Here is a 16440-nt window from a genome sequence, read left to right on the forward strand (position 1 = left end):
AACAAAACTCTACGACTCGAAGTATTTATTCAATAGGCTCTGAGGAGCGAGATATTACAAACATGGGTCTCATGACCCAACATTCAGAGCATACAAGTCAAAGCACATGCGGAAGCTTAACATGTCTAAGTACAGACATCTACAAACGAAAAAGGCTGAGAAGCCTGACTATCTATCGGATCCTGCCGAGGGCACAAGATCGTAGCTGAGGTATCAAGCTGAACGTCGAAGTCCACAAAGAACTACTAGCGAGACTGAAGTCTTTGCGCAAAAACATAAATTAAGCAAACGTGAGTACAAATGTACCTAGAAAGACTTACATCAGAACTAGCTACATATGCATCGGTACCAATAAAGGGATGGTGGAGTTTGACTGCAGCAAGCCAGCTTTGACTGAGTGGCTAACCTGAACTACTACTGCAAGTAACTCTTTTGAGGTGGCGCACACGAGTCCACATATTCACCATTTCAATACACCACTATGGATCCGCTCCCGTCTCCCTACGAGAACGCCATCCATAGCACTCACGCTTATCTTGCGCATTTTAGAGTATCCACTTTCACTTGTCTATGAACTATACAGGCAACCCAGAAGTCCTTTATCGCAGACACGGCTATTCCATTAGATGATGTTAACCCTGCAGGGGTGTACTTCTTCACACACGCTTTCACCACTTATCGCCGTTTACACGACATGTACTCAGCAACCTTCAAGCGGAAGCCCAGCGAGGGTGTCGGCCACGACTTGACTAACCACACAAGTCTCTAATCCAGGTTTATCGCCTATTCGGGTTCCATCCGCGAGGAGATCCGGCCGGGGTTTCGCTCACAGCCCCAAACGATGTGTGCAGGGTTCCCGAGACACCAAACGGGCGCCCGGTACACCAGGCCACGGTGTATCTACCGCATAATAGCCCACCCCTAGGGTCAGCACTACGCATGGCCTCCAACACATAACCTACAAACACCAGAAACTAGTTGCAACTCCTGGATAGAGATCAAGGTGATTAATAAGTCGAGAGGGTCCATTGGTTTCGGGCCCAATGCGTGGTAGTAGCTGTTCATGGATCACAAACACAGAACTCGGTTCCTGAGGACGGTTTCAATGAGACAACCCACCATGTACTCCTACATGGCCTCTCACCGCTACCTTTACCAAATCGTGTTCACACACTTAGCTCTCAATAGTAGAACATGTTCACACACCTCCAATTCATCCCCGATGAATCAGACCTGACTCAACTCTAAGCAGTAGCAGGCATGACAACAAGCATGAATTAGTAGGCACATCAGGGCTCAAACAACTCCTACTCAAGCTAGTGGGTTTCATCTATTTACTGTGGCAACGGCAGATCATGCAGAGGAAAAGGGGTTCAACTACCGCAACATGTAACAGTTGAATCGTTGTTGTCCTAATGCAGTAAAAGAGAGCAGGAGCGAGAGAGTGGGATTATATCGGAATGAACAAGGGAGTTTTCCTTGGTGGCACTTCCGAAGATATTATAGCTCTTCATCGGTGTCATCGAACCCATCGTCGGAAGCACGTCTATCGAGAGGGGACAAATACCGGCAACAGAGAAGGAAAACACAATCAATGCAATGCACAATATGATGCATGATCATGACATGTCAATATGATGTGTTTTGAGCTAATGCAACTAGCAACATGTTAAATGGAGTTGGTTTGAACCCTACGTTCAAATTCAAACTCCATATGTGAGGGTTTAAATGCCATTTATATGATTTGGCCTAAACAGTAGCCATAAGTTGTTCCAACATGCATGAAAATTGTACAGATGGATAGATTGGACTTTGCTGATCATTTTTGATATATAATTTATCTTATTTGGAGTTATAGATAATTTTCTATGAATTTTAGAAGTTTTGGGCATTTTCTGAATTTCCTAAATAAGAATAAGTCCAGAAAAACCTATTACTGCGTCAGCATTGCGTCATGCTGACCCCAGCAGGTCAACAGGCGCTGTCCAGGTCAAACCTGACCAGTGGGGCCCACTGGTCAGTGACACAACTAACTACCAGAGTTAGTTAGTGTTAGGTTAAGCACTAATCTAGGTTAATTAGCACTAAACTAAACCTAACTAAAAATTAACAGGGGTGGGCCCACGCGTCAATGACCCTGGGGGGTCAAACATGGGTCAAACCCGGGTCAACTCGCCGGAGTTGACCCGTGGCTCGTCGCCGGCGGAGCCAGAGACGGCGGAGGGGGTCGGGTTTCGCCCTCCGATGACCAAAAGAGCGGCGGAGGGGCTCTACGAGACGCCCAGGCTCGCGTGCATCCATTGCGGCCAGCGGCAGTAGCTGGGGTGCAGTACAGCGACGGCAGCAATAGCAAGTGCGGCGGCCGGAGCTCGGCGAGCTCGGGCGCGAGGGTTACGGTGCACTAGCGAGCGACCTGAGGTGTGCTGCGGCTTCCTGGGGATGCCCGGAGCACGACTACGTGCTTGGTTTGGCCAGGCGGGGCTGCTAGTGACGGCGAGCTTCGTGGCGGCGGCGGCGGGCTCCGGCCGAGGTGGGAACCACGGCTAGAGGTCGCAAGAGACGACGGGGAGAGGGGCAGAGGAAAGAGGGGCTCACAGGGAACTCGCGGAGCAGGCTAGTGAGCTCGGGGAAGGCCGGACGGCGACGTACGGGCGGCGGCGATCTCAGACGATCGCGGGGGAAAACGACAGCGTTGGAGATGCCACAGGGCTTCTGGCACCGCGTGCCTCTGTGGAGAGGACGACGACGTCGTGGTGGAGCTCGGGGACACGTCGGCAAGGCGATAGGTGGATGGTGGTCGTGGCTACGGCGAGCGGCGGCGACGGCGACGGCTGCGCTCGGGAAGAGAGCAGAGAGGGGAAGGGAGAGAGCTGCGAGGAGGGAGGAGGTGCAGAGGGTCGAGGGGGGTGCGTGGCGCCCTCGGGTGAGTCCAGCGATGAGTAGGAAAGCAGGAGGTGGCCGGCGTGTGCGCGCGCGCGTCGGGCACATGCCCTGTGTCCTTCTGGTGCGGTGGAGACGACGACTGGCGTCGGCCAGCTGGGCTGGGCCGTGCTGGGCCAGGCCAGGTGAGCGCTAGGTAAGGTCCAGGTGGGTTTCTCTCTCTGTCGCTGCTTTCTGTCTTTTATTTCTCTTTTCTATTTCTTTGTATTTTGTTTTGATTTGATTTAATACATCAAATCATTTTTTTACTTTCTGTAAATTGTTATGTGAGCTCAGAAACTAGTCCACGGTGACGGGCAACTTACAAAAATATTTGAACTTTATTTCTTATATAACAGAAATAAATCCAACTCAAATATGTCATTGATTTAATTCAAAGGCCCCAAATAAATATTTCTGTGATTCCAAAAATATTGGTTTGAATTTTACCTCTTACCATTATTTTCACAGAGTAACAGGAACATTTCCTTGGGCTCATTTGATGAGAATTAAATGTTGATTTTTTTTAACCGATTTCTGAGTGTTTCAACAAACCTCAATTCAACTTTCAGAAATTTTAGACATGATGCATGAGTGCAGAAGCAACTACTTCACTCAGGTATTCTAGGGTTGTGACACAATTCCTTTAGCCCTGCATCATCAGTGATACTAGCAATGTCCTTAGGTGAGGAATTAGTGATAGCAGAGACAGGTGAAGAATTTGTAGCATTAGAAGCATTTGAACATTCAGGTGAAGAATTAGCAGATTCACGTTCTATGCACTTCAAACATGGAGGAACAAATTCTTCCTGAGTAGCGCTGATTTGTTGAGCAAGTAATGAATCGCGCTCCTTCTGAATATCTTTATAACTCACTCTTAGCTTTTCAAGATCTTGCTTTCTTTGAAGAAATTCATAAGAAAGCTTCTCATGATCAGATAAGAGAGTGTTATGATGACCTTGAAGGTTGTCAAACCTAGACTGGAGTCTCTGAAGACTTTCAACCAAAGCTTTCAACTGATCCATTTCTTCACCCAACATATCATCGCTCTTATTTAGCATGTATTGAACATTTTTTAAAGCTCTTTGTTGTTTAGTGGCAAGGGAAGCAAGTTTGACATAGCTGGGTCCAAATTCATCACCAGATTTTCATCATCACTGGATTCGGATAGATAGCATTCAGTTACCTTTGCACCTTTTTCCATAAGGCATGGTGTAGAAGATGATGATTCTTGTTCGAATGTCATCGCTTTGAGAGGTTCCTTGAAGTCCTCACCAAGGATCATGACGGGTTCGATGACCTTCATAGACCTCAGAGAGACGGTCCCAGATAAGCTTTGCATGATCGAGATGCATGATGTTCCCGAATTGATTTTGAGACAGACAGGAGCAGATGACGTCCTTCACCATGAGGTTGAGAAGAGTGTACTTGCGAATGTCATCTGCTTCCGCCATCCTGCACAGATCGGTAAGACCAACCTCAGTGACGGTCCACAACTCGCTGTTCATTGCCATGAGGCGCTTCTTCATCATGGCCTTCCACTTGGGATACTCGTGACCGTCAAAGATGGGGCATGACACGGTCTTCATTCCTGTGGTCGACATAACTAAAACTCCAGGCGGTTAAACCAAAATCACACAGAACAAGGAAGTACCTTGCTCTGATACCAATTGAAAGTGCGTTATATCGACTAGAGGGGGGTGAATAGGCGATTTTCATGAATTCTTCACGGAAGAATTTCAGGGTGAGGAAATTCCTAAGCGAAGAACTACTTGCAGCAGAATAAGTACTCAGATGTAAACATATCAGAACACGAGCATGGTCATCAAGATGAAATGAAGACAAGCACAGAGTACAGAAAGCCTAAACACAGGATAACACAGGATGAAGACAAACAGACTGAAGAAATTGAACTGAGGAAATTGAGAAAGTCTTCAGTCAAAGTCTTCAAACAGATATGAACAAGAACAAAACAACTGTAATGAGGAAATGAAAGAGTTGAGGAAATAGAACCAGTAGGCTTGGTGAAGACAATGATTTGGTAGACCAGTTCCAACTGCTGTGACAGTTGTACGTATGGTTGGAGCGGCTAGGTATTTAAACCTGAGGACACACAGTCCTCACCGTAATCTCCTTGAGCTAAGGTCACACAGACCTCGCCCAATCACTCGTGGTAAGTCTTTAGGTGACTTCCAAACCTTCACAAACTCGGTCACTCGGCGATCCACAATTTCCTCTTGGATGCTCTAGACCATGACGCCTAACCGTCTGGAAGATGCAAGTCTTCAAAGGTAACAAGCGTCGGATCCACGCAGGATCAATCTCTTCAGTGATGCTCAATCACTTTGTTTTTGTAGGTGTTTGGGTTTGGGTTTCCTCACTTGATGATTTTCGCTCAAAGTCCTCGGAGGATGGGATGCTCTCAAATGACAAGTGTCAGTTTCTCTCGGAGCAGCCAACCAGCTAGTGGTTGTAGGGGGCGGCTATTTATAGCCTAGGGAGCAGCCCAACATGATAAGACATAAATGCCCTTCAATGATATGACCGTTAGATGGGTAGATATTTTGGGACAGCTGGCGCGTAGCACAGCAACGGTCGGATATTTGAGGCTCAATTTCCACAGGGCTATCATGTTCCTCACTGTGTAGGCAATCCGCACTGGCGAATTCCTAACTCCTCAGTCAGAACAAATTCCTCAGAGACCAGAAGAACTTTGTCTCTGTCACTAAAGAAATTGACTGAATTGTATGAGATTTCCAATGGCTTCAGTCGAAGGGATTGGTAGGTGTAGGATTTTTAGTTGAGCATCACATGGAAATTTTTCCTTAGTATTTCCTCGACCCCCTCTAACAGTACGCTGTTTCCTATGACTCAAGAAAGAGAAAATGAAACTACAAAAACAAAAGTCTTCACGCTTCATGTTCCTCGAATGAAAAACAACTCTTCAAGGTCACACCAATTTCTTCACTTTCAAAGTCTTCAGAAAGTCTTCAATCGAAGAACTTCATTTTTAGGGGTCGATTTTCACTATAAATATCAAACTCCTCATAGACTTGTAGACCTGTGTACACTCATAAACACATTAGTCCCTTAACCTATAAGTCTTCAATACACCAAAATCACTAAGGGGCACTAGATGCACTTACAAATACCAAGTTGATGGAGGAGCGCCAGCGTTGTTGGGGTCGTTCGTTGTTGTAGGGCCTGCTGTAGTGTCGTCAAAGTCTTCATGCTCATCGGTTTCACGTGATAAAGAATATGAGCTGGCCACCAAAGAAGGAACCTTGACGTTCTTGAATTTCTTAGATGGAGGAGCAGACCAGTCAAAATCTTCCTTGCGACCCATTTGCTTCAGATCTTCTTCACCATACAAATGTGACAGAATAGCCCAAGTGCGACCGAAGACTTCATGGAGGTAGAAATGGTTTTTCTTCACTGCATTGTGTGTAGCAGTCATGTTGTGAAGAATAGAACCAAACTGACGCTTAACCCATTTGTGGTTTCGATCCACCTTCTGGTGAAGACTAAGAAGAAGATCACGGTCAGTCATCACCCTGGGAGCTGTGGCTTGAGGATTTGGCTTTGATGCATTAGCGGCAGAATCATGAGTAGCAGATGTTGGGGAACGTAGTAATTTCAAAAAAATTCCTACGCACACGCAAGATCATGGTGATGCATAGCAACGAGAGGGGAGAGTGTTGTCCACGTACCCTCATAGACCAACAGCGGAAGCGTTATCACAATGCGGTTGATGTAGTCGTACGTCTTCACGATCCGACCGATCAAGTACCGAACGCACGGCACCTCCGAGTTCTACACACGTTCAGCTCGAAGACGTCCCTCGAACTCCGATCCAGCCGAGTGTTGAGGGAGAGTTTCGTCAGCACGACGGGGTGGTGACGGTGATGATGTTCTACCGACGCAGGGCTTCGCCTAATCTCCGCAATGATATTATCGAGGTGTAATTTGGTGGAGGGGGGCACCGCACACGACTAAAAGATCTCAAGGATCAATTGTTGTGTCTCTGGGGTGCCCCCCTGCCCCCGTATATAAAGGAGCAAGGGAGGAGGAGGCCGGCCCTAGGAGGGGGCGCACCAAGTGTGGAGTCCTACTAGGACTCCCTAGTCCTAGTAGGATTCCACCTCCCATATGGAATAGGAAAAGAGGAAGGGAAAAAGAGAAGGAAGGAAGGGGGCGCCCCCCTTCCCTAGTCCAATTCGGACCAGACCAAGGGGAGGGGTGCGGCCACCCTTGAGGCCCTTTTTCTTCTTTCCCGTATGGCCCAATAAGGCCCAATACGTATTCCCGTAACTCTCGGGTACTCCGAAAAATACCCGAATCACTCGGAACCTTTCCGAAGTCCGAATATAGTCGTCCAATATATCGATCTTTACGTCTCGACCATTTCGAGACTCCTCGTCATGTCCCCGATCTCATCCAGGACTCCGAACTCCTTCGGTACATCAACATACATAAACTCATAATAAAACTGTCATCGTAACTTTTAGCGTGCGGACCCTACGGGTTCGAGAACTATGTAGACATGACCGAGACACGTCTCCGGTCAATAACCAATAGTGGGACCTGGATGCCCATATTGGCTCCCACATATTCTACGAAGATCTTTATCGGTCAGACCGCATAACAACATACGTTGTTCCCTTTGTCATCAGTATGTTATTTGCCCGAGATTCGATCGTCGGTATCTCGATACCTAGTTCAATCTCGTTACCGGCAAGTCTCTTTACTCGTTCCGTAACACATCATCCCGCAACTAACTTATTAGTCACAATGCTTGCAAGTCTTATAGTGATGTGCATTACCGAGTGGGCCCAGAGATACCTCTCCGACAATCGGAGTGACAAATCCTAATCTCGAAATACGCCAACCCAACAAGTACCTTTGGAGACACCTGTAGAGCACCTTTATAATCACCCATTTACGTTGTGACATTTGGTAGCACACAAAGTGTTCCTCTGGTAAACGGGAGTTGCATAATCTCATAGTCAGAGGAACATGTATAAGTCATGAAGAAAGCAATAGCAACATACTAAACGATCGGGTGCTAAGCTAACGGAATGGGTCAAGTCAATCACGTCATTCTCCTAATGAGGTGATCTCGTGAATCAAATGACAACTTATGTCTATGGCTAGGAAACATAACCATCTTTGATTAACGAGCTAGTCAAGTAGAGGCATACTAGTGACACTCTGTTTGTCTATGTATTCACACATGTATTATGTTTCCGGTTAATACAATTCTAGCATGAATAATAAACATTTATCATGATATAAGGAAATAAGTAATAACTTTATTATTGCCTCTAGGGCATATTTCCTTCAGCAGAGTCATCATTGGTGGAGTAAGATGCAGCTTTGCGAAACTGACCATCCAATGGATGATTGCCTTCATCAATAACAGCAGCGGCCTTGCCCTTTTCGTCAGCTGAGGAATATGTCCGTTTGTGGACTTCAATGGGGGGCAAGTAGCTGCCATGGTTGAGAGTGTTAGCCTTGTAGTTGAGTGAAGACCTTGTTCTAATGAATCTCATAATCCAAGGTGTGTAAGGCTTCAACTCAAACGGAGAGAGTGCAACATTTGCCAGAGTCCTCATGAAGAAATCAAGATAGTTGACAGGAATGCCATGCATGATATTGAACAACAGATTCTTCGTGATGCCAACAACTTCTTCATCATTCGAGGCATGGCCTTTGAGTGCAACTTCACTTGCATGTAACGGGCAGTGAGTTCAGGCTCATGGTACAGGCAACGAGCTTCTTCAAGGGGAGGACTGATTGGAAGGGTGTGAGGCAATTCAGAGGCCGGTGCTTTATAATGAGTATTTTCGGTCATCCAATACCCAAGAGTTGATATCATCATCATTTTCTGTGACGTGCAGAGTTGCACAGAATTGAAGAATGAGCTCTTCATTCCAATCGCAAATATCTGTGCAAAAGTTGAGTAGGCCTGCATCACGAAGCACACTGAGGACTGGGGTAAAGCAAGGCAGTGATTCCATGTCCACGTGAGGAATACGCTCGTGGTTGAAGACTTTGTCCTTGTTGAAGAGCAGTGAAGAATAAAAATTTGCTTGGCTGGTAGTCCAGAAGTGCTTCCTTCTAAGACGAGAAGAGTCATAGGGATTATAGTCTGTGACGAACACATGCTCGCCGAAGAAATCATCAGCCTTGAATTTTTGCTTCTTCGAGAAGGGATCCTTTGGCTTGGGCTGAGGAGTATCACTCAAATGCATCACCACTTCAGGAATCGCAATCTCAGGTTCCACAGGCTGAGGAATTTCAGCTTCTTCTTCAGTGGCAGCCTGGGTCTTCAATTCTTCATTAACATTTTCTTCAGCACTAGTGGCTGGAATTTCTTCATGGACAGACGGTGTGGCATGAGGTTCTTTAGATCCCATCTGTACTTCACTATTCATAGGGGACTGAGGAATTTGTTGAAGGGGTGTGAACAGAGGAGAATTGGGGTGCTGACTTTCCCAAAAGTCATCATTCAATACTGGAGTTGTGCACCCAATGTCCACATCTTCTTCTTCACTCTTTTCCTCAACGCCGGCCTCTTCAGCAGTGAACTGAGGCATGGGCGATGAGACTATTGGGGTTGAAGGGATTGCATCCCCTTCAATTTCTTCATCCAACTGCTCTGACGAAGCAGCAGAAGGAATCTCTTCATCTGATCCGCTTGGGATCACATATTCTTCATCAAAAGGAACAAGGTCCTTTGATGGCATGGATGAGACAGGAATAGCATCAATTGGATTTTCAAAAGAGCTAGTCAATGGCTTCATCTTCTTCGGAGCTGAAGAATCTGATGAAGTTGATGCTTTTCTTTTTCTTCACAGTTGCACGCTCTGCAGCCTTGGTCTTCTTCACATCTGATGCAGACGGAAGGATCGGAGTTGGGGTTGGTGCAGGAGGAGCAGAGGAATTTGGTTTATTTACTTCAGGCACAACTAATGCAGTTGCCCTAACTTCTTTAGTTTCTTCACGTGCAACACTAGTGGTTGCCCTGGCAATTTCTTCAGCGGCTGGAATGCAGTCATCAGCCCTGGTACTCTGAGTTTCTTCAGCAGCCTGATTGTCATCAGCAGTGCTGGCATGCTCTTCAGTAGGCTGAGCAGATGCCTCAGCCTGAGGAATTTCTTGTTGCGTTGGGGATGGAACATTGGTGGTGATTTTTTAAGCGAGTTTCACAAAATGGAGCTTGGCTCCCAGCCAACCAGCGTGGTAAGCGTCAAATTCATCACTGAGTTTCTTGATCTTAGATTGAGTAGTGACAAGTTCTTCAGTTGTCATAGAGACAACGTTTTTCTTCAGGAAGCGCTCCTTCTTGTATTGCGCTTTCTTCAACTACCTGGCCTTTTCAAATTTCCATTTTTCTTCCTGAATGAAGGCAGTCAACCTATGACTTTGGCCAGGAGTCAACTTGAAGTCAGGCATAGGAGTGTTGGGGTCCTTGTGCCAGAGATCAATGTAATAAAGGATCAATTTTGGATCCAAAAGCAGAGGCACATTTGTGCCTTTGGCTCTAGCGGCCCTGAACTGCCTGTCTCTGATGATTTCGGCAAGTTCTTCATCATCAGCTTCCTCTTCATCAGATGGCACTTGAAAGGCGACCTGCTTCTTGTGAGGACTTGGTCGAGAACCTCGTCCAGCAGTGGCCTTTTTCTTCAGCAGTGAGGGGCCTGTTGATGAATTGGGTGGAGCTGAAGAACTAGCAGAAGCTCCTGAGATAATAGAGATGCATGTTGTCCTTTGGCACGTGGCGAGATACACAGGTGCTGAGCATTTTGTCGGAGGAGCTGAGGACTTTGGCGGAGGAGCTGAGGACTTTGGAGGAGCTGGAGCAGCTTGAGGAGTTGGCCGTGAGGGCTTTGAAGAATCTGGCCGTGAGGGTATTGCTGAGGAACTTGGCCGTGAGGGCATTTGGGGTGAAGCACTTGGCTTATGAGCAGGCTTCTTTGCCATGGCCTTCTTTGGCTTGCTTGCAGAGGCCTCAAAAGTGGTAGCAGCAGCAGCAGAGTCTTCATTAAATTTCCTCACTTCTTCCTTAGCTATTTTGGCTAGCTTGGCCTGGCGCTTGGCCCATTCATCAGGATAGTCCTCACCATGCTTGAGGATGGTGGGATCAGCTTCTTGGCCAGGTGCCAATGGAGGTCTTGGGCATGGAGGATTAAGAGCGAATTTCTTCATATACTTGGGAGTAACATATCTGTACTCCCTCCATTCCCGTGTGAGGGAGTCCTGTATTAAGGGGTCCTCGGGCGTCCGGCCTGTTATTCATTGGGCCGGACTGATGGGCTGTGAAGGCATGAAGACCGAAGACTGGACCCATGTCCGGATTGGAGTCTCCTTGGCGTGAAAGGCAAGCTTGGCAACCGACTATGAAGATTCCTTCTTATGTAATCGACCCCATGTAACCCTAGATCTCTCCGGTATCTATATAAGCCGGAGAGCGTAGTCTGGATAGAGATATACTCATTACCATATTCACATAGGCTAGACTTCTAGGGTTTAGCCATTACGATCTCGTGGTAGATCAACTCTTGTAACACTCATATTCATCAAGATCAATCAAGCAGGAAGTAGGGTATTACCTCCATAGAGAGGGCCCGAACCTGGGTAAACATCGTGGCCCCCGTCTCCTGTTACCATCGATCCTAGACGCACAGCTCGGGACCCCCTACCCGAGATCCACCGGTTTTGACACCGACATTGGTGCTTTCATTGAGAGTTCCACTGTGTTGTCGGCAAAGGGCTCGATGGCCCCTTCAATCATCAGTGATGACGTTGTCCAGGGAGAAACCTTTCTCCCCGGACAGATCTTCGTATTCGGCGGCTTCGTACTGCGGGCCAACTCGCTTGGCCATCTGGAGCAGATCGACAGCTACGCCCATGGCCATCAGGTCAGATTCGGAAGCTAGAACTATGTTGCGGACATCCGCGGAGACTTAATCTTCGACGGATTCTAGACCGCGGCAATCGCTCCCCGTCGCCCCGATGAACATGGCTTAAACCTGTCATCGGGCCGCATCCAGGAGATAGCTCCTGTAGCAACTCTGGCCTTAGATCCAGAGCAGATCGAGTCGTCCGAAGATGGGAAGCTCAACCCCATCACGGGAGCTACCGATTCTGCGGTGTTGGAGCCTCCCGCAGATTCCACTTCATACGGTATCAACATCAATGGAACCCTAGACTCGTCTCCGGTGTCGAATTCCGAATCATGCGAGCCCGCAGATACCGAACTCGATTGGTTATCGATCTTCAAGTTCAGCGCCGCAGATGTCTTCCAACACTCACCCATGGGCGACCTACTAAACTCATTAAAAAACCTATCCCTGGCAGATGATTCGTCACCGAACTATGTTCGGTTCGAACTTACGGCGGATGATGGAGAATTTTGCTTCCCACCCGCCACCCACTACATAGCCACCGTTGAAGAACCAACCAACACGCCTGACCCCCGCTCCGAAGACATCGACGGTGTGGATGACGATGAGGGGCAAGGCCAGAGCTTACTACCCGCTAGACACGGGATGACCACTTCCTGGTATGACGTGTGTATGATAGACACACCTTACGATGCTCTCGATGATGACAAGGAGGATCTAGTCGAGGATAAACCTCCTGGTACACAGTCCCAACACCGGCGCCCACGGCGCCGCTCCAAGTCACATCGCTCAAGAGAAAATACTGCTAGCAGAAGAGAAGACAACACTCCGGACAATGAAGACCCTGTTGAGGTAGAATCCGAACAGGAGGAACAGGAAAGCGGGCAAGACAGCCCTGATGAACAGGCCACATATGGAGACTCAGAGGACAGCAATTATCTCCCACTCTCCGAGGAAGAGGAGATCCTCGGCAACGAGGATTTTATCGTGCCTAAGGAACCTCTCGAGCAGGAGCGCTCTAAACGCCGGCTTATAGCCACTCCAAGGAGCCTAAGGAAGAAGCAGCTGCAGCTTCAAGCAAGCCAAGATTTGCTCAATGATAGATGGACCGAGGTCTTGGCCGCCGAAGAATACGGCCTTAGCAGCCCAGACAAAAGCCACCCCAAGAGTAGGTGGCTCCCTCAATACGATGGCAGGGCGTTGGAGCCCACACCACCATCGAATAATGCGGGGGACCGACCATGGTTCGGTCCAGACAAAGCAGGAGCCCAAGCAGAGCACCATACCAACCCATCCGGCAGTCCAAGCAAGAATAAAGCATCTCGGGGGAACACTCGTGACATCCAACAAAACCTGGAGGGTAGAACATGACACACAAAAACGACACCCAGATCGCGGGGACATGCCCAGACCAGTGACGATGGTTATCTATTCGGACACAACAGACACGACCATGCCCGACCCGAAAACCGTAAGCGGAGTCCGCCGGAGGTGCTTCACAGTGTGGCCCAACATAGAGGAGCCGCACACCCAGGTAATGGAGCATGAATTCCCAGACAGGTTTAAACCCATTAACATCGAATCATACGATGGAACAACAGAACCTGCGGTATGGATTGAGGATTACCTCCTCCATATTCACATGGCTCGCGGAGACGACCTTCATGCCATTAAATACCTACCTCTCAAGCTCAAAGGGCCAGCTCGGTACTGGCTAAACAGTTTGCCAGAAAATTCTATTGGCAACTGGGAAGATTTGGAAGACGCCTTTCGAGACAACTTCCAAGGAACGTATGTCCGGCCACTAGATGTCGATGACTTAAGTCATATTGTCCAGCAGCCCGGCGAATCAGCCAGGGAGCTCTGGACCAGGTTCTTAGTCAAAAAGTACCAAATCGTCGACTGTCCAGACGTGGAAGCCCTCGCGGCCTTCAAACATAGCGTCCAGGATGAATGGCTAACACGTCACCTCGGTCAGGAAGGACCCAAATCCATGACAGCCCTCACTGCTCTAATGACTCGCTTTTGTGCGGGAGAAGACAACTGGCTCGCTCGTAAAAGCAACAATGCCAGCGACCCGGGCACTTTCGAAATCCGAGACGGCAACGGCAAGCCACGACGAACCGAACACAATAGTCGCAATGACAATGAAAGATCACGCGACATAGCGGTCAACGCCGGATTTCACAATCCGAAACCCGGTCAACGGAAGAAGCCATTAAAGAGAAACCAGGATGGACCATCCACCCTTGACAGGATATTGGACCGACCTTGTCAGATTCACGGTCACCCTGATAAGCCAGCCAATCATACCAACAGAAACTGTTGGGTCTTCAAGCAGGCAGGCAAGCTCAATGCCGAGTACATGGGGAGGAGGCCACCAGGCAATAAAGATGACGAAGCGGCTCGCCAGCTGAACACCAGGGGCCAGAAACAGTTTCCCTCTAAAGTTCGACCACTCCCGGAACGGAAACAGCTGTTCAGCTTCCGCCACCCACCCACTATACGGGCAAGATTTACACCAGGCGTACATCACTACGCGCTCAAGATACCATGGGCATCGGTGGAAGCACAATACGTACAACCCTGCAAGCATTCCCGTAACGTTTTTATCTATTTTCCTTACTTTTCTTTATTATCTCTTAAAAACAGGTGACCCTCAGGACATCATCTACATCGGACTCTATCGGAGTTCGGATCCGCACACTCACCTAAGGGGCCACTTCCGTTAAGGATTCCCCCTCCCCGAGGACGGGTGGCGCAGACGTACGACAGGAGGTCCAAAATAAGTTTTTGTAGACCGCACTCTTTATTTTGAGCCTGTACTATGCCTTTTTCCTCCGTTCCCAACCCCGAGCATGTCAAATAGCCGGGTTGTGGTTTTCATATATATTTATCATTGGCATATTGCTCCGCTCCCAGTAAACTTTATCCGAACTAATCTTCCATGCTCTTTCTACAATGAGTCCGGCCATAACGGCTGCCTTACAAGACGCACCTCGGCATAACTTGCCAGGGGCCCGGTATGGGAACAAATGAGTCGCCAGTAAAAGTCCGAACAGCTCTATAGCGTACTCCAGCGTCGCAAGTTTGGACTTATATGCATCAGCTCCGAATTATTGTCTTTGGTCAATAGTTGGGTTGCCCGGCTCCTATGCTTGCTACCCTACGTTCCGCTCTCTCGGCTAGGGTAGTAAAGGGAGAACTACTGCGATTGTGCCCTGGCCTAGACCGGATGAGTACCTCAGTAGAGAAAGCCGAAAACTGACTGTCATGATGCGGCAAGAGCTGGTCAACCACTTGACGACTTATTCGAATCTTTAGCGATTCTCCGTGTCACACGAGGGATCTTTTTTAGATCAACATATGTAAGGCACTATATTAATACGCCGTATACATACCAGGGGCTATGTCGTAGCCCCACCATAAAACTCCTATGGCTAAGTGAAGTGTTAACGCCCTATAGTCTGATTGCCTGGTTCGCCGCATTATCACCTCCTTCACGGACCAAGACGTTGGATAAAGAGTGATTAAATGCTTTTCCGAACACCCCCGTACTTCCTACGAGGGGGCTGAAGTCGACGACTAGAAAACTTTCAGATCACATTAAAACGGCCGCACAGGAGGAACACAAGCTTTCGAGCAAAACATAAAATAGATTAACTATAAAGTTGTTTGTTACAACCATTATACACATCACTCGAACATTATGTCTTTCGAGCATTCACCCTCTATCAAGCGGGCGGCCTCTAAGACGTCTTCAAAATAGTGCTCCGGCTCATAACGGTCCTTGCCCTTGGGTGGACTCCTCGCCGCAACATCGATGGCCTTCATCTTTCCCCAAAATGTTTTGACTCGGGCAAAGGCCATCCGTGCACCCTCAATGCACGCCGATCACTTCACAGCGTTGATATGTGGCACCGCGTCAACAAGCCGCCGCACCAGGCCAAAATAACTACTCAGAATAGGCTCACTTGGCCACAGCCGGGTTATGACGTTCTTCATGGCGTCGCCGGATATCCTATGAAGCTCGGCCCACTGGGACATCTGTTCATTCAGCAACAGAGGGCGCTTCGACGCGCAGAATTGTGACCAGAAAAGCTTCTCTGTTGCATACCCCTCTTGTGCATGGTAAAACTGCGCCACATCGGAAGAACTCGTCGGTAAGTCCAAGAATTTTTCCGGAGAACTCCATACTTGGTTAAGCTGAGCATAGTTCGGATCGCTGAACTTTGTCTGTAGCAAAAAGGGCTTGCCAGCCGCAATCTCCCCAGCTTGCCCGATCTCCTCACGGGCCGCTCTGGATTCAGACCGCGCTTCTCTTGCCTCTCGTAAAGCCTTGTCAAGTTCAGCCGTTTTGGCTTCATTTTCCTTCTCAAGAAGTTTACAGCGGCTAGCTGCATTCTCTAATTTGTGTGCCATGGTGGACATCTTCTCCTTGTTTTGGCACCGTGCAGCTTGTTCGGCTTTCAACTCAGCCGATGTCTTTTCGGCAGCCGCATTACCAAACCGGGCCTGCTCCTTGGCCCGGGCTAGCTCCACCCGAAGGGCCTCCACGGCGGCAGCACCATCTGCATTCATGCACATTTCATATAAAACTCTTTTTAGAGTC

This window comes from Triticum aestivum, chromosome 1D (genome assembly GCF_018294505.1).
Source record: "Triticum aestivum cultivar Chinese Spring chromosome 1D, IWGSC CS RefSeq v2.1, whole genome shotgun sequence".
NCBI lineage: Eukaryota > Viridiplantae > Streptophyta > Magnoliopsida > Poales > Poaceae > Triticum > Triticum aestivum.